This window comes from Thamnophis elegans, chromosome 2, assembly GCF_009769535.1.
Source record: "Thamnophis elegans isolate rThaEle1 chromosome 2, rThaEle1.pri, whole genome shotgun sequence".
In the NCBI taxonomy this organism is placed as follows: domain Eukaryota; kingdom Metazoa; phylum Chordata; class Lepidosauria; order Squamata; family Colubridae; genus Thamnophis; species Thamnophis elegans.
In genome coordinates this window covers 157,647,722-157,674,891 of record NC_045542.1, presented here as the reverse complement: position 1 = coordinate 157,674,891, position 27,170 = coordinate 157,647,722, and the positions used below count along the sequence as shown (strand labels likewise).

Genomic DNA, 27,170 nt, shown 5'->3' with positions numbered 1-27,170 from the left:
ATTGGTACTGAAACGTTTATCACAATCAGGACATTCAAATGGTTTCTCTCCTGTGTGAGTCCTCTGGTGTATCATCAGGATAGAATTGTGAATGAATTTTTTATGACAATAGGGGCATTCAAAAAGTTTCTGTCCATGGTGAGTCCTCTGGTGTGTCACCAAGCTGGAATTGTGAATGAAACTTTTCACACAGTCAGGACACTGAAAGGGCTTCTCTCCTGTGTGAGTCCTCTGGTGTTGAATCAGGATGTAATTCTGACTGAAACCTTTACCACAATCAGGACATTTAAAGGGTTTCTCTCCTGTGTGAGTCCTTTGGTGTTGAACCAGGTTGGAGTTCTTGCTGAAACTTTTACCACAATCACGACATTTAAAAGCTTTCTCTCCTGTGTGAATCTTCTGGTGGCCAATAAGGCTGGAATTGTGACTGAAACTTTTCCCACAGTCAGGACACTGAAAGGGTTTCTCTCTATGAATCCTCTTGTGGTTGATAAGGTAGGAATTCATACTGAAACTTTTCCCACAATCAGGGCAATGAAAGGGTTTCTCTCCTGTATGAATCCTCTTGTGGCTGATAAGGTAGGAACTCTTACAGAAACTTTTTTCACAATCAGGACATTCAAAAGGTTTCTCACCTGTGTGAATCCTCTGGTGTCTAACTAGGCTGGAATTGGTACTGAAACCTTTCTCACAATCAGGGCATTTAAAGGGTTTCTCTCCTATGTGAATTCTCTGGTGTTCAACCAGAGTGGAATGGTGATTGACACTTTTCCCACAAACAGGACATTCAAAGGGTTTTTCTCTTGTGTGAGTCCTCTGGTGTTTCACCAGGCTGGAATTGGTATTGAAACTTTTCTCACAACCTGGGCATTTAAAGGGTTTCTCTCCTGTATGAATCCTCTTGTGGCAGTTAAGGTAGGAACTCTGAGAGAAACTTTTCCCACAATAACAGCATTCAAAGGGTTTCTCTCCTGTGTGAGTCCTCTGGTGGCTAATGAGGTGGGAACGGTTACAGAAATTTTTCCCACAATCAGGACACTGAAAGGGTTTCTCTCCTGTGTGAGTCCTCTGGTGTTGAATGAGGTTGCCATTCTGACTGAAACTTTTACCACAATCAGGGCATTTAAAGGGTTTCTCTCCTGTGTGAGTCCTTTGGTGTTGAACCAGGTTGGAATTATTACTAAAGCTTTTCCCACAGATAGGGCATTCAAAGGTTTTCTCTCCTGTGTGAGTCCTCTGGTGGCCGATAAGGCTGGAATTGTGACTAAAACTTTTACCATAATCAGGACACTCAAAGGGTTTCTCTCCTGTGTGAATTCTCTGGTGTTGAACCAGAGTGTAATGCCGATTGAAACTTTTCCCACAAACAGGACATTCAAAGGGTTTCTCTCCTGTGTGAGTCCTCTGGTGGCTAATGAGGTGGGAGCGGTTACAGAAATTTTTCCCACAATCAGGACACTGAAAGGGTTTCTCTCCTGTGTGAGTCCTCTGGTGTTGAATGAAGTTGCCATTCTGACTGAAACCTTTACCACAATCAGGGCATTTAAAGGGTTTCTCTCCTGTGTGAGTCCTTTGGTGTTGAACCAGGTTGGAGTTCTTGCTGAAACATTTACCACAATCAGGACATTTAAAAACTTTCTCTCCTGTGTGAATCCTCTGGTGGCCGATAAGGCTGGAATTGTGACTAAAACTTTTACCATAATCAGGACACTCAAAGGGTTTCTCTCCTGTGTGAATCCTCTGGTGTTGAGCCAGAGTGGAATGCTGATTGAAACTTTTTCCACAATCAGGACATTCAAATCGTCTCTCTCCTGTGTGAGTTCCTTGGTGTGCAACAAGGGGAGAATTCAGACTGAAACTATTCCCACACTCAAGACATTTACAGAGTTTCTCGCCAGTGGAAATGCTCTGGTATGTCACAAGGGTGGAATTGTTACTGAAGCTTTTCCCACAATCAGGACATTCAAACGGTTCCCCCTTGGTGTGAGTCCACATTGCCATGCTTGTTAAAACAAATACCGCATTGGGAGCACCTGTAGGGCTTCTCTCCTGTGTGAGTCCTTCCATGATGCACAATGGAGTTGTTCTGACCAATGTTTGGCCACTTTCAGAGTATTTGTATGATTTCTCTTAAGGCTGGATCCTCTCATGCATAATCTGCTGTGATTTCAGTTGTATCTTTCCCTCAAAAGCCACGTCTATGGAGCTTTTCCACAACTAATATTCTTAGGAGGTCAAAAATATAGATGGTCCCTTATTTGGTGGTATTTTGTTTCAAGCTGTTTTCCTCCTCCCAGAGCAAGGACTGACACACTGTCTGCTCTACATGGTTTTCCAATTGTCCTTTTCCTCCCCAGTAACTTCCAGATATTTCCCTCTTTTGCTGGATGGAAAAATAATCTCCCTTGACCATTCATGTAATATATGCTTGAATTTCACACTCTACTTTTCCCAGCTAGAAATCTCTTCTTGATTTTCTCTTGTTTCTCTCTCACCTGCTGAGGAAGGTGAAGAAAAGTGTGGCTCTCTGAAGGAAATGAAAAATATTTGGATTTCAGGACTGACTTGCTTTGATATTCAATGTTGCTTGTTATTCTCAGTTGTCCAGATTGCTCGTATTTCTTTCTTCTTTGTCTATAAGATTCAGATAAAAGGGTATCTTTAATTGTGCATAAAATGGTTGCAGAAGATGAGGGGAAAACATTTACATTACAATGAAAAAGCAAATATGCCACAATGCTTCAATAAGCTTTTACATTAATCATGATTCATTGATGAGACATGGAAGACTACCCAGATCCAAGTTTGAATATCCACTCAATGACTCACTTGTTGACTGGGTCAATCACAAATTCCTAACTGAGCAAAGGGATGTTTTCAGATACAGTCAAGTGAAAAAGAAAGTACACCCTCTTTGATATCTTTAGTTTTACTTATCAGGACATAAAAATATCATTGCAACAGAAAAGAATATTAGAATTTGAAAGAGTCTTAAAAATCTTCTAATCCAGCCCCTGCTCAATCAGGAGACCCTTAACAAGAGGTCAGCAACCCCTGGGAGTCACACATGGCTCTTTCATCTCTCTGCTGCAGTTCCCTGTTGCTAGTCGGCACCACAATTTTGAGAGGAGCTTCAGGTTTTGAAGGGGGGGAGGAAGAAGGGTCTTATTTACTTTTGACCGCTGAAATAAGCGGCTTATTTTCAGGGAAACAGGGTAGAGAAAATAGGACGCTGTGCTAGGAGGAAACTCTATGGTGGGGAAACCGGACTTCTGGTCGGCTCCAGAATTCCACAGAGGGCTTCCAGTTAGGACTTTTGTGGTTCTTTGAGTATTTAAGGTTGCAGAACCCCAGCCTTAAACTATTTCAGATAAGAGGCTGTCTCGTCTCTTCTGAAAAGCCTCCAGTGATATAGCAGCACAACTTCTGACCACAAGCCCTTCTGCTGGTTACTTGTTCTCACCATTATGAAATTTCTCACTGCTTCCATAGTATAAAGAGGCAAAGTAGCAGCCAAGTACTGCTAATAAAGTGTCCTTGATCAATTGATCATCAGCAAGTATAACTAAATCTATAACAGCTGAAATTGTAGGAGTTTTCTGGTCTCCGGCATTGAGGATGTGTGTTACCACAATGCCAAAGAGTAAAGACCTCAGCTTAATGATCTTAAGAGAAGAAATTGTTGCTTCCCATCAACTTGGGAAGGTTTAAAAGCCCATTTCCAAACAATTTAAAATCCATATTCTACATTGAGAAACATTATTCACAAGTGAGAAACATTCCAGACAGTTATCAATCTTCCCAGGAGTGGACATCCAAGAAAATTCACCCCAAGGCCAGATGATGCAATGCCCAGAGAAATTGAAAAAAAAAGAGTTATATCTCAGACTCTGCATGCTTCAGTTAGCATGTTAAATGTTAAGATTCATGACAGTGCAATTAGAAAAAGATTGAACAAGTATGGTTTCTTTAGAAGAGCTGCCAGGAGAAAGAAAGCTTCTTCTCTCTGAAAAGGTCATAGCAGCACAGCTGAGGTTTGCAAAGTTTGCAAAGTTGCATCTGAACAAACCACAGGACTTCTACAACACTGTCCTTTGCACAGACCAGACCAAAGCGGAGATGTTCGAACATAATGCAAAGTGACACGTTTGATGAAAACCTAACACAGCATATCAGCACAAGCATCTCATACAAACTGTCAAGCAGAGTGATGGAGAGGTTATGATTTGGGCTTGTTTTGCAGCCACAATAACCAGACATCTCGCACTCTTTGAGTCGACCATGAACTCCTCTGTATACTAAAGTATTCTAGAATCAAAAGTGAGGCCATCTGTCCAATAGCTAAAGCTTGGCTGACATAGGATTATGGGAACAGGACAATGATCCCACAACAGATCAGCAAATCTACAACAGAATGGCTGGAAAAGACTTCCTGGGAGGAGCCTGCTGGTGGTGGCAGCAAAAAATCAGCTGCCTCCAAATTCCTGGCTACGTACCTGTTTAGAGGATCTTCCATCTGACGTCTTATTAGGTTTTCTTATCCTTCAGGCAAGAAGGAAAGAAGAAATTGTTTTGCTGGCAAATGCTCTTCGATTTTTGCAGCTTTTGTGCTTGCAGGGAAAGCGGGGCTAGCCCAAGGCAGAACAGCTGTCCGTGCTGGGAACTTCAAACTGCCTTGTGCAGGACAAAGTTGGTCTCCCCCACTTAGTTCAAAGTTTTGTTTGATTTAATCTTATCACAAGCTGAATCCGTTTGCGTGGACAATAATTGTTTATCAACATTTTAGCTTCTTTTCTTTTTCTCCTCCGAAAAATTATTTACTTAGAGGCTTTTAAAATGGCGCCGAGCAGGCTGGTTTCTCCGGTAATAACGAACACTTTTTGTTAATTCTCACAAGAATTCAAAACAAAAGAGATTGCTTATCATATGTTTTGGTTTCACAATAGACCAGCAGAAGCTTTTTAATTAGTTTCATTTCTACAAGAATTTTACTCCTTCATTAACCTTGCTTATCTGGAAGTTAAATGGTGATGAATCTGCTGAACGGTCTTGTTACAATGTTTACTCACTGAAAGTTTTGCCAAGCCTTAAACTTCAAAATAAAAGGGGAACTCAGCCTCTTTACTTAAAGCTGCATATTCAGGCAATAGAGTTTTATTAACTGCAGGCAGATAAATTTTGAAATGGCTTCAAAACCAAATATTAACTTGAAGTCGTCACCCTCTACTTCCAGGGGCACATCCTCAGTGCCTGGCACAAAGCTGCAGCCTCCACTTCCTACGCTCCCTGCTGGGGATGTGTTAACGAAAGAATTTTTCCTGAGTAATCTAAGCGAGGCTCTTAATGCACAGACAATGAAAATGGAAGATAAGTTTAGAGATAATAGAGAGGTGGTAAAGCAGGAGAGAAAAGAGGAAATAAAAGAAATGAAAGAAGAAATTAAAAGTGAAATAAAAGAACTTTAACAGGAGCTGTATGAGAAATTTGATGCTAAGGTTGGTAAAATTAGAGATGACATGCTGAGACTTGTAACTGTATTAACAGAACATATTTCTGGAATGGAAGATACTCTAGAGGTTCTTAGTGATGCCAATGCTAACTTGACATTGAAAACAGAGGTGGTGGAACAAAAAGTGGAAAATGCTGAAAAAGAAATTATTATGATACAGTACCGACAAATGGAGTTCGCATTAAGGCTGCGTGAGGAGAAACAGGAGAACCTGAAAAGCTTCCTATTGGAAGCTTTTGACCGCCTGATGGGAAGACCAGGGACCAACCTAGACTGGCAAATTGACAAAGCTTACCACGTTAACTCCTGGCTGGCAAAGCAGAAGCAGCTTCCTCGAGACATCGTTATATATTTTACTACAAGAGAGCTTAGAAATATGGTACTGCAAGCGTCTTATAACACTAAGCTTCAAATTGGCGGTCAAGACCTGGCTGTTTTGAAAGAGATACCACCTCAAATGTTAAGAGCCAGGAGAGACTACGCTTTTTTGGTCGAAGAACTCAGAAATCGTCAGATACAGTATAGATGGGATGCACCATTTGGCATCATATTTACATTTGATAAGCAAAGGTACCGCCTCAACTCTGTATGGAAAGCCCGAGATTTTTATTATAATATATTGAAGGCCGGACACCCTGCACCATCTGGACCTAGAGAAAGACCACAAGAAGGACAGGATAGACAGCAAACTACACAACCACCAGACAAGATGGAGCATCTCTCTTCTCTAGAAGTGCAAGGTGCTATGGAACCAAGACCTAGCTGCATGACTACTAGACGTATGGAGAAACAAGCTAAAAAGCAACAGCATCAACAATCATCAGCCATCGATCAAGGAACTACAATAACAAATCTGGAAGCAGTGGGAGGAGCTAGACCTACGGTTAAACAGGCCATGCAGGAAGCTCTAAAAATGCTTCAACCAACCAAAGATGACAACTAAGATTTTAACATGGAATGTCAATGGACTGAATTCTCCACAGAAGAGGAAGAAAATATTTCATTATCTCAAACAGTTTAAGAACGATGTAATTTGTTTGCAAGAAACTCATATCAAGTCAACTGATCAAAAATATTTGATCAACTCAAAACTTGGTCAACATTTTGCAGCTTCTGCTATGGAAAAGAAGAATGGTATAGTTGTATACTTAAGAAAAGATATGAAAGCTGAATTAATAGAAGTAGATCCCTTCGGAAGATATATTGCTTTAGACTTAATCTTAGAAGGGAAAAAGACATTACTTTTGGGAATTTATGCTCCCAATCAACAGCAAGATAGATTCTATAGAAATCTTCATGCTAAATTAGTACAGTGGGACTATAGTTCCTGTATACTATTGGGTGACTGGAATGGAGTGATAGACACTAAGAGAGATAAGAAGATTTCCTGCCTAAATACCAAGATGCGAGCAAAGTTACCCAAACCTTTCTTTGACATTATGGATGATTTTGAATTGAGAGATATTTGGCGAGAAAGAAATGCAGAGGAATATGACTTCACTTTCTTCTCGGACAGGCATCAATCCCTTTCAAGGATTGATTTTATTCTAACCACTAATGATTTGCTTTCTAGGGTCAAGAAAACAAAGATTGCGGCTAGGGTCCTTTCGGACCATAACCCAGTTTGGATGGAGTTGGGAAGGGTAGTGCAGGCAAGAAGGTCTTGGAGACTGAATGAAAACTTATTTAGATATGAAAAGTATATTAATGATTGTAAAAAATTACTATCTGAATATTTTGTTTTGAATATGAATAAGGGTACATCTATGGAATTTGTATGGGATGCAAGCAAAGCGTATATGAGAGGAGTTTTGATGAATATAAATAAAACACATAGAAATAAGCAAGGGTCAAAACGAACAGAACTGGAAGAGGAAATTAAGAGAAAAGAGCTGGAGTTAACAATGAACCCAGACGATACAAAGGTTAAGGAAGCTATTAACATATTAAAATCTCAATTTGACATGTTGATCTCTGACCAGGTAGCTACTAATTTATTATATGCAAAACACAATACTTTTTGTAATGCAAACAAACCTGGCAGATGGTTAGCTTATCAGATTAGGAAAAAAAGGAAAACTCGAAATATATCTAAACTGATTTACAGAGGGAAGGAGGTGTTTAAACAGGAAGAGATTCAAAAGGCTTTCTGGGAATTTTTTACAGAACTGTATAAAGGGGATAAAATTAATGGTTTAGACATAGACAAATATTTAGACAAAGAGAAAATACCTTCAGTTAGAGAAGAACACAGGCAAAAATTGAATCAACCAATAACCTCGGGGGAAATCCTGCAAGTAATTAAGCAATTAAAGTCAGGGAAAGCACCAGGTACAGATGGCTTGACAGCGGTTTACTATAAAAACTTACAGTTAGAAATGGTAGAGCCTCTTAGAGAATTATTTAATATGATTCAAACGGAAGGTAAAGTCCCTCCATCTTGGAAGACAGCGTTTATATCTTTAATACCCAAAGAAGATCAAGATACTACTCAACCCAAAAATTATAGACCTATTTCATTACTGAATGTAGATTATAAATTTTTTACTAAAATATTAGCAAATAGGTTAATGTTGGTTATTCAACAATTGATACATACGGACCAAACAGGTTTTATACAAGGGAGACAGATGAAAAGTAATGTCAGATTAATTATTAATGCATTAGAATATTTGGGAAAGAACAACCAGATCCCTGCTGCGTTTATATTTTTGGATGCTGAGAAGGCCTTTGATCGAGTTAACTGGCAATTTCTGCTGAAGATATTGCAAAAAATGCAGATAGGAGATAATTTTTTACAGTCAATTAAAGCAATATACCAACAGCAAACAGCACAAATCATAGTCAATGGAAGTTTAACAGACTCTTTTCAAATTGGAAAAGGTACAAGACAGGGCTGTCCTTTGTCCCCATTATTGTTTATTATAACTTTGGAAGTATTGTTGAATAAAATACGGGGCTTGGATGGTTTAAAAGGGATCAAGATTAGGCAGCAAGAATATAGAGTCCGCGCTTTTGCGGATGATTTGGTCATAATATTGGAACAACCGCAGGAATCCAGTATGGTTTTAATGAATACGATTAATCAATATGGTCAAGTGTCTGGCTTTAAAATAAATTTAGGAAAAACCAAAATATTAGCTATAAATATGAATATTAAACAAAAGGAAGAATTAGGAGTGATGCTAGGATGTGAGGTAGTTAAAAAAGTCAAATATCTTGGAGTTAACATTTTAACTTCAAATGGGAAATTATATAAGCATAATTATGAACCACTTTGGCATAGCATACAGACAGAGATGAAAAAATGGGAGAAATTGCACTTATCTTTGCTGGGTAGGATAGCGGCAGTGAAAATGAACATTTTACCAAAAATTTTATTTCTTTTCCAAATATTACCTATACTTAAAAAAGATGCGAACCTTTTAGAATGGCAGAAGGGTATCAACAAATTTGTGTGGGCAGGAAAGAAGCCGAGGGTAAAGATGAAAATAATGCAAGATGTACGTGAGAGAGGAGGATTGAAACTACCTAATTTAAAACTATATTATGATGCAGTGGCATTATCTGTAATTAGTGATTGGACTCATTTAACCAATGATAGAATATTGAATATTGAGGGACACGATCTGGTATTTGGCTGGCATGCTTACCTGTTATTCAACAAAAAATTGGATAAGAATTTTAAAAGTCATATTTTAAGAAATGCTTTATTGCGGGTTTGGAAGAAATACCAATATAAATTAAATGACAAGATACCCATGTGGGCAATTCCTAGACACGCAATTGAAAATATGAATACAGCACAAAAACAGGACAGAATTACTTACAGACAGCTTCTTACCTTGGAAAGGGGGGTATTACAATTAAAATCTTTAGAGGTATTAAAAGAGGAGAAGGTAGTTCAAACATGGTTCCAGTATGTGCAATTACAGGCTAGGTGGAAAATAGATAAAAAAATTGGTTTTATCCAAGTTGAGGATAATCTGTTTAAACAAATAAGAGATCAAAGCTTAATGCATATAAAGAGGATATATAATGTATTAATACAGATGGATTCGGAAACAGAATTAGTTAAAGATTGTATGATAAAATGGGCTCAAAATATTGAGGAACCAATAATGTTGGATACATGGGAAAGAATCTGGGTAAGAAATGTGAAATTTACACAAGCTCAAAATCTGAGAGAAAATTTTTACAAGATGTTCTATAGATGGCATTTAGATCCTAAAAAGTTGGCTTCTATGTATCCGAATGTACAGCCTAAATGTTGGAGGTGTGGTTCTCTCGATGCTACATATTATCATATATGGTGGACCTGCCAAAAGGTTAAGGCATTCTGGATAAAAATATGGTGGGTCATGCAAAACATTTTTAAAAGAAGGATAAAGTTTATTCCTCAGTTATTTTTACTAGGTATATGTACTGACTTTACAGTGGTAGAGACTAATTTGATTCTGCACCTGATAACTGCAGCAAGACTGTTGGTGGCGCAATATTGGAAGAAGGAAGACTTGCCTACAATCCAAGAATGGACATTGAAAGTGACAAACTTAGCCGAGATGGCTAAAATATCGGCATATCTCAAAGATCATTCAAATGAGAAATATAAATGAGACTGGAAAAAATGGATTGACTATATACAAAATAAATACGGGACCAAGAAATTCCAGTTAGCCTATGCTTAAGATCAGAAATGATTTAAATTGTTAAAAGTTAGTTCAGTAAGAAGAAGCTAAGGTCAATGTAGAATGTCATTAATTTCTTTATTTCTTTTTTCTCAATAGATTTTAGACTGTGTTAGTTAAAAATCCATACCATGTACGGGTTCTGGGAAGTCGGGAGGGGGGAAGGATCAGGGGGGTTGGGGGGTGGAGGGAGGGAGGGGCACAAACAAAAAATTGTACTTCAATGTCTTAATGATTGACAAATGATGAAATATTTGTGGTTGTTTTTTTTAGAAATAAAATAAATATTTGACACTAAAAAAAAAACAATAAAAAAAAAGAATGGCTGGAAAAGAAAAGAATCCAGGTGTTGCAATGGCAGTCAAACTCCAGACCTCAACTGAATTGGCATGACCTCAAGAGAGTTCTGCATAACACCCCCCCACATACACAAACACAAACCTCAATGAACTGAAGCAATGTTGTAAAGAATAGTGGGCCAATATTCCTGCACAATGCTGCAAGGGACTGATAAAGTCACACAGAAAAGAATTACTCCTAGTTGTTGCTGCTAAAGGTGATTCTACATATTATTGAATCAAAGATTTTTCACACATGAATTCTCCATTTTGGCTTTCTTTTTAGAAAATAAATGATATAATAAATGATGTAATATGACAAGTGCTGTTGTCCATCTGTGGTTGTATTTACCTACTTTTAAGAACTTCAAAGTCAACATTATTTCTACTATGTCTTGATATGTAAAACCATAAAAATCAAGGAGAGTGTACTTCCTTTTTCACATTACTGTATATGAGGAAGTCCTGGGGATAGATCATACGTTTGGTAATATGTACATTTAGAAATACAAATACACACATCTACAATATAGAGATAATCCATGTCTTTCAAGCCCGAAAAAATAATTAAAATTGTTACAGTCAAACCTTCTGCACAAATGTTAATCGGGAACCTGATGAATTTGATGATTGCTCATGTTTTGAGATGGCAAGGCTGAAATTCAGCCCTCAACAGGCTTCTGGGGCCATGGAAACGTTCACAGGAAACCACTAGCCTGTGGGTTAGGCATGTGACCAAAACCACAGAAGGCATATTTGACTATTTCTATAATTTGTATAATTTCTATATTTCTATACCTTATTTGCCGTGTGCCAGCTGCCTCTTATGTAATGAAGCAAAAGCAAAGAAATGTATAAATATCTGCCTTGCACTCTGCTCTGGGTTCCCCATCAGATGAATAAAAGCAGTGGCTTCTCAACACACAAGCTTGGACTCTCTCTTTTGTTTTACTGAGCCACACCTGTCAATCTATATGACACTAACTTTACAGATGTGGGGGCTCTAATGGATGAAATGAAGCCTATAGCTTCTGCAAGATTTGAAGCAACAGTTACGCCCAAGGAAGCCATGAGCTCTAAGTAAGGGCAGAAAATACTTTCCACAACCCCTTTGGTGACATCCCAATTGAAGTAGTCCTCGCTTACTGACTGCAGACTCTCCTCCCACCTGCTCTCCACTCACCTTTTCCAGCTGCTGCTTCGACCCAGAGAAGAACAGAAAAGCCGCCCTGCACATCACCTTCTTCCTATGAGTGATCTGAAATAGGAAGTTCCTTTACTTTTCTCCTCCCCCCTCCCATCCTTTCTAGCAATCCATTACTAAATGGTTTAAAACTCCCTTTTTAAGTGCAAGCACAGATGGCACTATTGTATTGATGGCTTTCTAGGTAGAGATGTTGCCTGAACCCCATCTAGCGACAGAAGGTGGAGAAACACGCCTGTCCAGTCTCCACCAAGACATTTGGAAGACATTTCCACTGATTATATGACAGCAGGTCGTTTTCCACTCCTAGCAACCGACCTTTGCAACTGAGCCATGTGAAATTTGATGCTACTTAGCTTCATTTTTGGTGCCTTGGGGTCAGTCTTGATGCCTCGCCTTGCAGCTTCTTTGGCAAAGGTTTTTGGAAGGGCTTTACCCCAGGGCTGGGTTTCTGCCGGTTCTAACCTCTTCAGTAGAAGAGGTTCCACAAATCTACCAAACTGGTTAGAAAAGGTTCCTCACGGAGCGCCTGCCCCACCCCCACCCCTTGCTCGCTTCCCCCGCCCGTTCCGTCGCCACTCGTGGGTGGTCTCCTAGGACCTCCCTGAACTTGCCTAGGCGGCGGGGCTGCCAGCAAAGCACGGGTGCGTTCCAGGGCGTCCTCCCCATTGGTTCCCAACCGCCCTTCCTGGCGAAGTTTTCCAAGGCATGGTTTGAAACGCAGCCTCCCATCTCTTGTGCCCAGCTTCCGCTGAGCTCCGAAAAGGAGAAGAGCCTTTGGGGAGGGAGGAGGAGGAGGAGGAGGCGCGCGCGCAGGGCGGTGCCAGCTGGGCAACCGGCGGTAAGAAAGCACCTCGTAGCTTTTGAAGGGAGGAGGGGCGACGGAAAGAGAGAATGCGGAGTCGCCTTTCAGGGACGCCGAAATGGTGGGAAACCAGCACCACCGCCAGAGTCCAAAGCTTTCGGCGGCTCCAGACAGGTGAGGCTGGGAGTGGAGACCCCGGCGGTTTCCTTTGCTCCCCTTGCAAGGGAGTAGTAGGCGTCATTTTTGCATTCCTGCCTCCGCTGGACTTCATGCTCTCCTCCGCGCACTCCTCGCGACTGCAATAGATGTCCAAAAGTGGCGGGGGCTTTCGAGCTAGAAACCCAGGCCCCCATTAGCCCCCAAAGACGCTTCTGGACATCTCTTGCTGTCGCGAGGAGCGCGAGGAGAAGAGCGCAAAGTCCAGTGGAGGCAGGAGGGTTCTCGGCGCTACCCAGTTGCTTTCGTGGCTTCCTGGAGCCCCGAGAACCTTCCTGCCTCCGCTGGACTTTGCGCTCTTCTCCACGCCTCCCGGCAAGCGAGCGAAGATCAGGCTGCCTGATCCTCCATCGCTCACTTGTTCTTTTGCCCACCTGGACCGCTTCGGCGCTGCTCTGGCTACCTAAATCCGTCTGTGTCCGGTAGCTGCAGCGACATCATCAAGAGGAAGAGCAAGAGGCAAGAGCCGGGAGAGGGCCCCGCCGCTGCTTAGGCAGGGCTCCGAGGCACCTTCGCTTCCAAGCCGCTTCGTCTTGACGTCTGCCGGGCAAGGACGGATGTAGGTAGCCAGAGTGGCGCCGAGGCGATCCAGGTGGGCGAAACAGCGAGCGAGCGATGGAGGATCAGGCAGCCTTTGAATTGTTGTTCTCTCTCTAAATATTCAATTTAACTGTATCTTTCACTGCCACTTTTCACTTAGAAGAATCACTTCCAGCTGTGTTTGAGGTTTTGCACATATATTCCGCAGAATCAGTTTTAGTAACTGCTTGGATCTCTAAGAGAGCTGTTCCATTTGCCAACCTGAAGCTGCATTTATCAGAGGATCTACACCAGTGTTTCTCAACCTTGGCAACTTGAAGATGTCCGGACTTCAACTCCAAGAATTTCCCAGCCAGATGGGGTTTCTGGGAGTTGAGGTCCAGACATCTTCCAGTTGCCAAGGTTGAGAAACACTGATCTAAGCTCTCTCCCAGCTTTGAGCCACTGGATCTTAATGTGCTGTGATCCAACTACATGGCAAGCAAGTTGCAGGATCTTGCCTTCATCTATTGTTAATTGTTTAAGAGGTCGATCAAATACCAGAAGCTTTTTAGGTTCTGAAATGTGATAACATTAAAAAAGCAAGAGGAGGAAACTAGTTAGATTATCATTCATCTTAATTTTTTTTTTGAAGTACATATCAAGGTAGGAACAATATGATGCAATGAATTAATTCCATTTTCTCAATACAATTTTTTTTATAGGAAAAAGAATTTTCTGTTTGGTATCATATGGAATTCCAATAATTAGTGAGCATGTTTTAAGATGATATACAAAATGTTTGATATGCAATATCCACTGCCTATCTTTTATGCTAAATGTAACATGAATATTGTCAAGATGAAGGTCATTTTAAATGTAAAAAAAAATCATAGATGGATGAATACTTCTAGCTGGATCATAGATGGGAGACAGTGAAATGAATGTACATTTTGTTGGCATACTGTTATTTATAGATGCAGGTGCTGGTGAGTCATAAAATTGTATGTATATATGTATGTATGTATGTATGTATGTATGTATGTATGTATGTATGTATGTATGTATGTATGTACCCGTGGTGGATTTCAAAGTTTTTTAGAACCTCTTCTGTAGGGGTGGCCTGCTTTGTGAGAGTGGCTTGCCGGCCATGTGACCGGGTGGGAGTGGCTTGGCAGCCATGTTACTGGGTGGGCATGGCCAACTTGTAAAATGTGGCGAAACTCACTTAACAACGCTCTTGCTTAGCAACCAAAATGTTGGCTCAGAAACTCTGGCATTTGAAGCACTCAAGTCTTAAAGCTGTCGTTACAAGACCCTTGCACCTAAGCCTTTAGAAAAAAAAAACCAGGGATGTTCAAACTTGTCAGTTTTAAGACTTGTGGACTTCAACTCCCAGAATTCCTCCTCTCGCTCTTCATCTTGATGATGTGTGGATGGGCAGGGGGAGGGAGCTGGAACCGGTTCTAAACGGCACTGTAGATTTGTGGAAGCTCTTCTATAGAAGAGGTTAGAACTGGCAGGAACCCACCCCTGGTATGTATGTATGTATGAATGAATGAATTCTGGAAGTTGAAGTCCACAAGTCTTAAAGCTGTCAAGTTTGCACACTCCTGGGGTTTTTTTCTAAAGGGTTAGGGGTGCAAGGGTCTTGTAACTTGACAGCTTTAAGACTTGCGTGCTTCAAATGCCAGAGTTTCTGAGCCAACATTTTGTTAAGTGAGTTTCACATTTTGCAAGTTGGCCTCGTCCACCCAGTCACATGACTGCCAAGCCACTCCCACCCAGTCATATGACCACCAAGCCACTCTCACAAAACAGGCCACACCTACAGAAGAGGTCCTAAATTTTTTTGAAACCCACCACTGGTTTACCCCCTTCCTAAGCTTGAGAGGACTGGCCAAAATTGAATGGATGGTTTTGTCCTTCAGATAGAACTGGAACTGAGTGTTTCTCTGTCTCTAACCTGGTGATTTCAACCACTACACCAAACTGGATCTTCTTCCTCACCACAAAATCTACTCATTGACCTGTTCCTGACGCTCCCACAGCAAATTCAAGGCTGCAGCTTTCAAGATCAATCAATCAGGGTAGAGCTGGAAGGGACCTTGGAGGGAATAGAATAGAGTAGAAATGCCCCATTTTATGACTGTTTTGCCACATTTGTTAATGAATCATTGCAGTTGTCAAATTTGTAATACTGTCATTAAGCGAATCTGGTTCCCCCATTGCGTTTCCTTGTTGCCAGGTCACAAAAGGGGATCACCTACCCTCAGGGCAGAACAACGGTCATAAATATGAGCCAGGTGCCAAACATCTGAACGTAAATCACATGACCGGGGGGGGGTGCTGCTATAATGGTCAGACCACTGAGGTACATGTATTAGCAAACCTCTGAGATGCCCCTGCACCCCAATGATTGTGAACTGCTTAAAATTGGGTTGTAAGAGAATATTGACACAAAGGTGAATTGAGCCTGCCTGCGCACAGGGGGAAGAATCAAACAGGAATTTCTGGACCAGTGGGTTAAAGTGTTTACAAAGTGTTTACATTCATTCCGTGACCATATCTCACAAAGCGCATGGTTGCCCTGCTGATCTTTTAGGCAGGGATAAACAATGACATCTCCCAAATGGAATTATCAAAAATATTCTAACATCATGCTGTATTCTATAGGGTGCTTGCCTGTTTCTATATCTTCGTAATGTAGTGGGCCAATGTTATACAAGCTGCGGATCTGCTTTAGGTCAGGGCTGCTCAGAAAACTGCCAGTGGCTTTGCTGGGATCCAGTGTGCACAGTGATAGTTTCAATACTTAATATATGTTGAATCTTGCAATTGATTTGGTTGCTTTAGATGAGACAAGTTTGGGCCACTATGTTTCCTTTATGCTACTTCCTTTTATCTCTCTTCCTCCCCCATTGACTGCCACAGAGTAAGCAGGTTGTTCTCGCTGTGATGTTTGCAATGTCCACAGGTGTGTGTGTGTGTGTGTGTGAGAGAGAGAGAGAGAGAGAGAGACAGGTAGTACCAGCATATGGGGAGCTTCTACCTTGGCTGGGATGGTCTTTGAGATTGACAAGGGAAATAAGAGAGAATGTACCAATAAGATGCTGTTGCTACCATGCTTTTGCTTTGCTTGTTAAAACTGTATAAAAGCCAAATAAACTCTGCGTAATGCAGACAGACACCACTGCTGTGATGGATTTCTGAGATCTATAACCAATTTCGTTGTATTAAGGTACAATGACAATAAAGATTATACTTATACACTATGTTGCTTCTCTCTGTCATTAGTTTCCATACATTGTTCCTTATCTTGCCTCCTGGTGCTTTGGAAAATAAGTTGACCCTCTCTTCTTTATGGCAGGCACTCAAATATTGGAATACTGCTATCATGTCTCCCCTTGTTCTTCTTTTCATTAGACTAGGCATATCCAATTCCTGTAACCGTTCTTCTGGTGTTTTAGACTCCAGCTCCCTAATCATCTTTCTTGCTCTTCTCTGCACACTTTCCAGAGCCAGATGGATTTTCTTGTCTAAGTGTAAAATTTTACACTGCTTACCTCCCCCCATGTGAGTGTAGTTCCACCGAGGACTACATGTTGAGTACCATTTGTCATCTAGTTAGGAAGAAGTTTAGAAGGTTCAAACACAATGGTCGAATAATACATCCATTATGTGGATTACCAACAGAACAATTGATCAGACCTGCTACCCTTTGCCAAGTGATGTATAACAAACAATGCTGTCCATTGCAGCACTAGATTAACTACTTTCCAAATTACCAGTGACATGGAATTTGTCCCCATGCCTGAGCTGCCCAGAGAACCCCCCTCCTCAATGTCTTTGACTGACTAGATGGACACTCTCAAAAATGAGTGGTAGAATACCAAAAAAGCCCTGGTAGATGCAGAGTAAAAACATAAAAAAACAAGCAGACATGCACCGCTTGCTACAACCCCCTTCCGTGTGAGAGATAAAGTTTTTCTATTGATCAAATACATACGATTGAGGATGCCCAATAGTTAAAAAAATTAACCCAGCAGCACCGCAGATCTCCCTTCCCTGAATTCTAGGCAAAATACACCCAGTTTCCCATTGCAGCTTGCTGAAACCTGTGATTGGATCTAGTTTGAGACCTCAGACCCAACCACGCCCTCCTCCTACAGTAGTTCAAGGAGAGACACATTATGAAGTGGGGAAAAAAATACTACGACTCTAGAAAAAAATACTAGATTCCAGATTATATAGAGGTCGTTTACAATTATGCATTGGAAGGGGTACCCTTTGTCGGAAGCTACATGGGTAAAGAGTTAGAATGGACAGATTAGTTAAGCAATTCCATGACAAATTTCCAGATAAACCAAAGGGTCCTTCTGGGGAGGAGGAAGAGGTGTTAGTTATGTAATGTAACCCCCCTGCATTATTCGCTTTACTGAACACACTTGTCTTCTGAAGAGAGGCTGCCTGTCAGACCTGGAAGCTTTTACTTTTTGGATTTAAGGTCTGCCACACGTTCTACTGTGGGAAAATGGGAGGGGGTATTGTACAGAGTATGGGGGATGTGTAGCCATAACAACATTCTTTCTCAGAAAGTCGAGGTCGCTTTATCCCTGCACCTGGATGGATTTGGCAATGAAGGATTGGGCCATGTGATAGATTTGTGGGTGTGGGGCAGGGTCTAGAACTTTCAACTGGGTGGGAAAACCTGGAAGCTTTCAGATTCAGGTTTTCCCCTGATATGTCAACGTGCCATCTCTAGTAAAATGGAACTTTGAAGAAACTCAAGCCTCGGAGTTTTCTTTCATTGGGGGTGTTTCTTGGAACCCTGACAATAAAAAAGTCAGCCAATGAATAGGCATAGCAACTAAATCAGCCAATGAGGGCTTTTTAGAAACTGAAACAATATTTGCTGGCGACAGCTAGGCGCCTTGGCATGGCTTAGTCCAACTGTTCTGTACTAAAGCTGCAAGTCTGTGCTGAGAAACGAAACAAAACTAGCCTGCTCTGCCCAATTGAAACTGAAATATAATCTCTCCTTTCTACCACAATGAAGAATCACTCTTGGTATTGTATATATTACTTATGTATTATATTATATATAAAGAGAAGTTAATGAATCCTACTGAATCAGTTACATGTGTGTGCTTTCTGCATTTGATTTCTGCAACAAACTGACACAGTGAATTAGAGGTGGAGCTCTCACTTCACAATCAGGAGGCTGTAAATTTGATCCTAGATAGAGGCAGATATTTCTCTCTCTCTGGGCACAATGAGAATTATCTGCTATGAACTCGACATTGGCGACAGGAAGAGCATCTGGCCAGTAAACACTCAATTCCATTCAGTTGCCCTAACAACACCCCGCAATGATGTTATACATAAACATACACACAATTTTAAATTTTGCACATTTTTAAATTCTAAATCACTTGGAATGAAGACTATGGCCAAGAGACTCTTGGTTTCTCCACACAACTGGCCTTGTCCTGGTTGTTGGATGTCATTGAAAGGTATCACATGTCTGTGACATACTAAAAAAGATTGTAACCCGTCTTTTTGAATGGTGTTGGTGAAATAAAGAATCTTGGATTTCTTTGCAGTCTTCTAAGCCCAGCAAAATCAGGATAATCCATCTGCATATTTGAAGGATACAGTTTTGAAAAAAATTAAGGAGCCCTGGGAGAGAAGTGAAAGAACAGGAAACGCCTCCCATGTGTTGGGAAGAGAGCATTGCATTACCCTGTTCTTAATGTTTACAGAAATGCTGAGACTTTATTTTTCTTTCTCAAAAGCTATCCATGATTCTTATGCAATGCAGTTTTAGAAATGAAACATTTATGTCCTATATAATTTTCCGCCCACATCTCCCTTTTGTCCTCAAATCTTCTCCACGAAGGTCGCTTGCAAGCACAAAAGCCTTTACACCCGAAATTTTAGACTAGTTTTGTCGCTGCCCCTAACTCTCCCAATATATTTGCTATTCATATGGTATCTTTAGTTGCTTGCCTCATTCTTGACACAATCAGAACAGACATACTTGATTGCACTGAATTCCTGGAGCTGTTTTAAAATGATAAACTTTGAACCCCTTCTACTTCTCTTCTCTCATTTTCTCCTTATATGAAGAGCCACAATCTGTAACTATAGTCTGAGTATTCCCATCGCCAAGAAATGCTGGATGGAGAATTCTGGGACTGAAAATCTTGAGGCAGGAAAGGAGGAAAAAGGGTAGGACACAGTACATAACATTTCTATCATCTACTATGATGAAAATGCAAAGAACACTCCCAAAATGTTTTCACAAGACTTGACTACTGTAATGGGCTCTACATGGGGCTGCCCCTGAAAAGTGTTCGGAGACTACAACTAGTCCAGAATGCAGCCGTGCGAGCGATACTGGATGTACCAAGATACACCCACATTACACCTATCCTCCGCGAGCTGCACTGGCCCCCTATTGGTCTCCGAGCGCGATTCAAGGTGCTGGTCATTACCTTTAAAGCCCTACATGGCCTAGGACCCAGATATCTGCGAGACCGTCTTCTGCCGCATACCTCCCAACGGCCGATAAGATTGCACAGGGTGGGCCTTCTCCAGGTGCCGTCAGCCAGACAATGTAGGGGGAGGGCCTTCTCTGTAGCCACTCCGACCCTATGGAATGAACTATCCCCAGAGATCTGGACCCTACCCACTCTCATGGCCTTCCGAAAGGCTATCAAAACCTGGCTATTCCGGCAGGCCCGGAGTCCTTCAGGATTGGGCAGCCTATAAAGTTATTAAATCAAATCAAATCACATAATTGCACAATTTCTGCAAAAATAAATACAGGTAATCCCCATGATCAAACTAATAACGTTCCAATTTCTTCTTTTCTCCTCCTCATCTAGTATCATTACGTATTTGCCTACAAAAAATGAGGCAAATTCTTCGTAGTCAAATTAAATAGTCAGTTTCTCAGCTGGACTTACAATGGGACATTAAAAATGAAATTTAAGCTTTCTCTCCGCTCATCACTTTGGGCCTCAGATGGATTTTCTTGTGTGCGATAAGGCTGGAATGTTGCCTGAACCACCGCCCACACTCGAGGCACTTAATGGTTTCTCCCCTGTGTGAGTTCTCTGGTGTATCACCAGGCTGGAATTCCGACTAAAACTTTTTCCACAATCAGGACATTCAAACGGTTTTTCTCCTGTGTGAGTTCTTTGGTGTATCACCAGGCTGGAATTCTCACTAAAACCTTTCCCACAAACAGGACATTCAAAGGGTTTTTCTCCTGTGTGAGTCCTCTGGTGTTTCACCAGTTTGGAATTGGTAATGAAACTTTTCCCACAATCAGGGCATTTGAAGGGTTTTTCTCCTGTGTGAGTCCTCTGGTGTATCACCAGACTAGAATTGCGACTGAAACTTTTCCCACAAACAGGACATTCAAAGGGTTTTTCTCCTGTGTGAGTTTTTTGGTGTATCACCAGGCTGGAATTCTCACTAAAACCTTTCCCACAAACAGGACATTCAAAGGGTTTTTCTCCTGTGTGAGTCCTCTGGTGTTTCACCAGTTTGGAATTGATAATGAAACTTTTCCCACAATCAGGGCATTTGAAGGGTTTTTCTCCTGTGTGAGTCCTCTGGTGTTTCACCAGGCACGAATTGTCACTAAAACCTTTTCCACAATCAGGACATCCAAAGGGTTTCTCTCCTGTGTGAGTTCTTTGGTGTATCACCAGGCTGAAATTCTGACTAAAACTTTTTCCACAAACAGGACATTCAAAGGGTTTTTCTCCTGTGTGAGTTCTTTGGTGTATCACCAGGCTGGAATTCCGACTAAAACTTTTTCCACAATCAGGACATCCAAAGGGTTTCTCTCCTGTGTGAGTTCTTTGGTGTTTCACCAGGTTGGAATTCTGACTAAAACTTTTTCCACAATCAGGACATCCAAAGGGTTTCTCTCCTGTGTGAGTTCTTTGGTGTATCACCAAGCTGGAATTTTCACTAAAACCTTTCCCACAAACAGGACATTCAAAGGGTTTTTCTCCTGTGTGAGTCCTCTGGTGTTTCACCAACCCGGAATTGTCACTAAAACCTTTTCCACAATCAGGACATCCAAAGGGTTTCTCTCCTGTGTGAGTTCTTTGGTGAACAATGAGATTGGAATGCTGACTGAAACTTTTCCCACAATCAGGACATTCAAACGGTTTTTCTCCTGTGTGAGTCCTCCGGTGTTTCACCAGTTTGGAATTGGTAATGAAACTTTTCTCACAATCAGGGCATTTGAAGGGTTTCTCTCCTGTGTGAGTCCTCTGGTGTTGAACCAGGTTGTAGGTCTTGCTGAAACTTTTACCACAATCAGGACATTTAAAAGCTTTCTCTCCTGTGTGAGTCCTCTGGTGAGCCATGAGATTGGAATGCTGACTGAAACTTTTCCCACAATCAGGACATTCAAACGGTTTTTCTCCTGTGTGAGTCCTCTGGTGTTTCACCAGTTTGGAATTGGTAATGAAACTTTTCTCACAATCAGGACATTTAAAAGCTTTCTCTCCTGTGTGAGTCCTCTGGTGAGCCATGAGATTGGAATGCTGACTGAAACTTTTACCTCAATCAGGACATTCAAACGGTTTCTCTCCTGTGTGAGTCCTCTGGTGTATCACCAGACTAGAATTGTGACTGAAACTTTTCCCACAAACAGGACATCCAAAGGGTTTCTCTCCTCTGTGAGTTCTTTGGTGTATCACCAGGCTGGAATGCTGACTGAAACTTTTCCCACAATCAGGACATCCAAGGGGTTTCTCTCCTGTGTGAGTTCTTTGGTGTTTCACCAGGCTGGAATTGTCACTAAAACCTTTTCCACAATCAGGACATCCAAAGGGTTTCTCTCCTGTGTGAGTTCTTTGGTGTATCACCAGGCTGGAATTTTCACTAAAACCTTTCCCACAAACAGGACATTCAAAGGGTTTTTCTCCCGTGTGAGTCTTCTGGTGTTTCACCAACCCGGAATTGTCACTAAAACCTTTTCCATAATCAGGACATCCAAAGGGTTTCTCTCCTGTGTGAGTTCTTTGGTGAACAATGAGATTGGAATGATGACTGAAACTTTTCCCACAATCAGGACATTCAAACGGTTTCTCTCCTGTGTGAGTCCTCTGGTGTATCACCAGACTAGAATTGTGACTGAAACTTTTCCCACAAACAGGACATTCAAAGGGTTTCTCTCCTGTATGAGTTCTCTGGTGTCTCAAGAGGCTGGAATTATCACAGAAACATTTCTCACAATCAGGACATTCAAACAGTTTTCCCTTGGTTTCAGTCCACATTGCCATGCTCGTTAAAACAAATACCGCATTGGGAGCACTTGTAGGGCTTCTCTCCTGTGTGAGTCTCTGTGTGGCTCTCTGAAGGAAATGAAAAATATTTTGATTTCTGGACTGACTTGGTTTGATATTCAATGTTGCTTGTTATTCTCAGTTGTCCAGAGTGCTCATATTTCTTTCTTCTTTGTCTATAAGATTCAGATAAAAGGGTATCTTTAATTGTGCATAAAATGGTTGCAAAAGATGAGGGGAAAACATTTACATTACAATGAAAAAGCAAACATGCCACAATGCTTCAATAAGCTTTTACATTAATCATGATTCATTGATGAAACATGGAAGACTACCCAGATCCAAGTTTGAATATCCACTCAATGATAAAATTCACTTGTTGACTGGGTCAATCACAAATTCCTAGCCGAGCAAAGGGATGTTTTCAAATACAGTCAAATGAAAAAGAAAGTACACCCTCTTTGATATCTTTGGTTTTACTTATCAGGACATAAAAACATCATTGCAACTGAAAATAATAATAGAATTTGAAAGGATCTTAAAAATCTTCTAATCCAGCCTCTGTTCAATCAGGAGACCCTAAACAAGGGGTCAGCAAACGCCTGGGAGTCGCATGTGGCTCTTTCATCTCTCTGCTGTAGCTCCCTGTTGCCAGAAATTGTGGTGCCAAAATTGCACCACAATTTTGAGAGGAGCTTCAGGTTTGGAGGGGGGGGAGCAGGCTGTGCCAGGAGGAGACTATTGCAAGAGGTGGGTTTTCTAGTCAGCTCCACAATTGATAGGACTTTCAGTTAGGACAGGTAGCGTGTTTCTCTGAAAATAAGACAGGGTCTTATTTACTTTTGACCGCTGAAATAAGCGGCTTATTTTCAAGGAAACAGGGTAGAGAAAAAAGGACGCTGTGCTAGGAGGAAACTCTATGGTGGGGAAACTGGACTTCCGGTCGGCTCCAGAATTCCACAGAGGGCTTTCAGTTAGGACTTTTGTGGTTCTTTGAGTATTTAAGGTTGCAGAACCCCAGCCTTAAACTATTTCAGATAAGAGGCTGTCTCGTCTCTTCTGAAAAGACTCCAGTGATATAGCAGCACAACTTCTGACCACAAGCCCTTCTGCTGGTTACTTGTTCTCACCATTATGAAATTTCTCACTGCTTCCATAGTATAAAGAGGCAAAGTAGCAGCCAAGTACTGCTAATAAAGTGTCCTTGATCAATTGATCATCAGCAAGTATAACTAAATCTATAACAGCTGAAATTGTAGGAGTTTCCTGGTCTCCGGCATTGAGGATGTGTGTTATCACAATGCCAAAGAGTAAAGGCCTCAGCTTAATGATCTTAATAGAAGAAATTGTTGCTGCCCATCAACTTGGGAAGGTTTAAAAGGCCATTTCCAAACAATTTAAAATCCATATTCTACATTGAGGAAAATTATTCACAAGTGGGAAACATTCCAGACAATTACCAATATTCCCAGGAATGGACATTCAAGAAAATTCACCCCAAGGCCAGATGATGCAATGCCCAGAGAAATTGAAAAAAAAAGAGTTATATCTCAGACTCTACAGGCTTCAGATAGCATGTTAAATGTTAAGATTCATGACAGTGCAATTAGAAAAAGACTGAACAAGTATGGTTTCTTTGGAAGAGCTGCCAGGAGAAAGAAAGCTTCTTTTCTCTGAAAAGGTCATAGCAGCACAGCTGAGGTTTGCAAAGTTTGCAAAGTTACATCTGAACAAACCACAGGACTTCTGCAATACTATCCTTTGCACAGACCAGACCAAAGCGGAGATGTTCGAACATAATGCAAAGTGTCACGTTTGATGAAAACCTAACACAGCATATCAGCACAAGCATCTCATACAAACTGTCAAGCAGAGTGATGGAGGGGTTATGATTTGGGCTTGTTTTGCAGCCACAATACCCAGACATCTCGCACTCTTTGAGTCGACCATGAATTCCTCTGTATACTAAAGTATTCTAGAATCAAAAGTGAGGCCATCTGTAGCTAAAGCTTGGCTGACATAGGATTATAGAACAGGACAATGGTCGCACAACAGATCAGCAAATCTACAACAGAATGGCTGGAAAAGAAAAATATCAAGGTGTTGCAATGGCAGTCAAACTCCAGACCTCAACTCAATTGGCAGGACCTCAAGAGAGTTGTGCATAACACCACCACTACCACCCACACACATACTTCAATGAATTGAAGCAATGTTGTAAAGAATAGTGGGCCAATATTCCTGCACATCGCTGCAAGGGACTGATAAAATTACACAGAAAAGAATTACTTCTAGTTGTTGCTGCTAAAGGTGATTCTACATATTATTGAATCAAAGATTTTTCACACATGAATTCTCTATTTTGGCTTTCTTTTTATAAAATAAATGATGACCTGATGTAATATGTCATGTGTTGTGGTCCATCTGTGGTTGCATTTACCTACTTTTAAGAACTTCTAAGTCCAAATGATTTCTTCGATGTCCTGATATGTAAAACCATAAAGGTCAAAGAGAGTATACTCCCTTTTTCACATTACTGTATGTGTGGAAGTCCTGGGGGATAGATTATACGTTTGGAAATATGTACATTCAGAGAGAGAGAGAAAACATATACCTACAATATGGAGGTAATCCATGTCTTTCAAGGCTGAAAAATATCTCATAGAATTCAAACCTTCTATGTTAATATTAATCAGGAATCTGATGGATTTGATTATTGCTCATATGTTGAGTTGACAAGGTTGAATTTAAGGCTTCAAGAGGCTTCTGAGGCCATGAAAAACTTCACAGGAAACCACTGTGGGCCTCAGGTTTGACCCACAGAAGCCTCTGCTCTCCTATTCCCTCGTCTCCCTCAGGTGATCCCTACAGAAGCCTCTGCTCTCCTCTTCCCTTGTCTCCCTCAGGTTAGGCCCATAGAAGCCCCTGCTCTCCTATTCCCTTGTCTCCCCCTTTTCCCTTGGTCTCACCTCCTCTGTCCCTTCTTCCCGCTCTTTTACTTCTGTCCCATTTTTTCTCAGCCAAGCCCCTCCTGTCTTCTCTTTCACTCCCTCTATCTCCTCCCAAACCCTCCTTTTATTCCCTCCCCCCTACTACATATGTAAGGAAGCAGAAGCAAAAAATGCATAAATATCTGTGTTGCACTATGCTCAGGGTTCCTTCCTTCTTAGGAGGATTAATAAATGCATCGGCTTATCAACACCCACACACTTGGATTCTGCCTTGTATTTCACTGAGCCACACCTGTCATTCTTAGTTGTCACGGTAAGGTTGGTGGCCAATAGATTTTATAAATAAATGAATAAATAAGACTGAACAATCAAAACATTCAATTTCAGTCTTTTAAAAAGTGTTGGGTTAAGCACAGTTGAACCTGGTTAATACACGGATGATGCACCAATAGGAAACACAGTGCTTGTTACTTAGAAATGGAAATAAAACAAAACAATCTAGAAAAGGTTCATAACAGAGTAATGGAATTTGGAGGGACCTTGGAGGTCTTCTAGTCCATCCCCTGGTTCAGGCAGGAGACCCTATTCCATCCTGAACAAATGGCTCCCCAATCTCCTCTTAAAACCCTCCAGTGATGGGAGCATCCACAACCTCTGGAGGGAAGCCATTCCCAAAGAATCCTCCTTAATTTAAAAGAGACTTTTCCAATCTTCCCAGCAGGAGGAAAATTGCAGCCACCAGTTTCACAGCGTGCAGCACCAGTGGGCTTAAATTCGGGGAGGGAAGGAACCTGCAGCAGCAGCAGCTGAGATGCTTCAGCCCAGTTGCTTCTCTGCTTCCAGGACTCTCCTCCCACCTGCCTTCAACTCACCTTCCAGCTGCTGCTTCGACCTTGGGAAGAGGAGAAGAGCCGCTCATGCACACCACCTTCCCACCATGAGTTATCCGGAAGAGGAAGTTTCTCTACACTTCTCCTCTCCTCCCATCCTTTCTAGCAATGCAGAGTTGATGGTTTTCTAGGCACAGAGGTTGCCTGATCGCCATCTAGCGACCTGAAGTGGAAAAACATGCTTGTCCAGGCTCCTCCAAGTCGTTCTTTTATTGTTGTAAGGTGGCCAAAAATATTTATTCTGTAGATTCCCCCCCCCCCCCCAATTGCAGTCTCTCTGATTACTTTGAAGCCTTCTTAGTTGCCTCTGTTTCTTGACCTGAAAAAGCCCCATGGGAGGAACTCACTTGTGATTTAACTGATATGTAGGAAGCCAGGGGATGGCCATTCATACATCCAACCATGGCATGTTTAAGAATTGTGGACTTCCAACTCCCAGAATTCCTTTGCTTTGCTGCTTTGCTGCTTTGCTGGCTGAGGAATTATGGGAGTTGAAGTCCACATGTCTTAAAGTTGCCAAGATTGGAGACCATTCCCTTGGCTGGGAAGGTATTTTCAGTAATATACAGCAGCAGGTCCTTTTTGACTCCAAGCTTTGCAACTGAGCCAATGAAATAGCGAAGTTTGACACTACATAGCTCTGTTTTTGGTGTCTTTGGGTCAGTCTTGATGCCTGGCCTTGAAGTTTCCTTGGCAAGGGATTTTGGAAGGGTTTCCCCCCCCCCCTTTC

The 27,170-nt window shown here is 41.5% G+C and overlaps 1 long non-coding RNA gene and 1 pseudogene across 1 annotated transcript; one reads left to right on the top strand and one right to left on the bottom strand.

Annotated features, from left to right (window-relative positions):
- Positions 1 to 26,600, bottom strand: LOC116502438 (annotated as a pseudogene).
- Positions 12,356 to 15,396, top strand: LOC116504813. Its single transcript, XR_004254854.1, has 2 exons — positions 12,356 to 12,718; positions 15,211 to 15,396. It is a non-coding gene; the product is annotated as an uncharacterized LOC116504813 (long non-coding RNA).
- Positions 26,601 to 27,170: the final 570 nt, after the last annotated feature.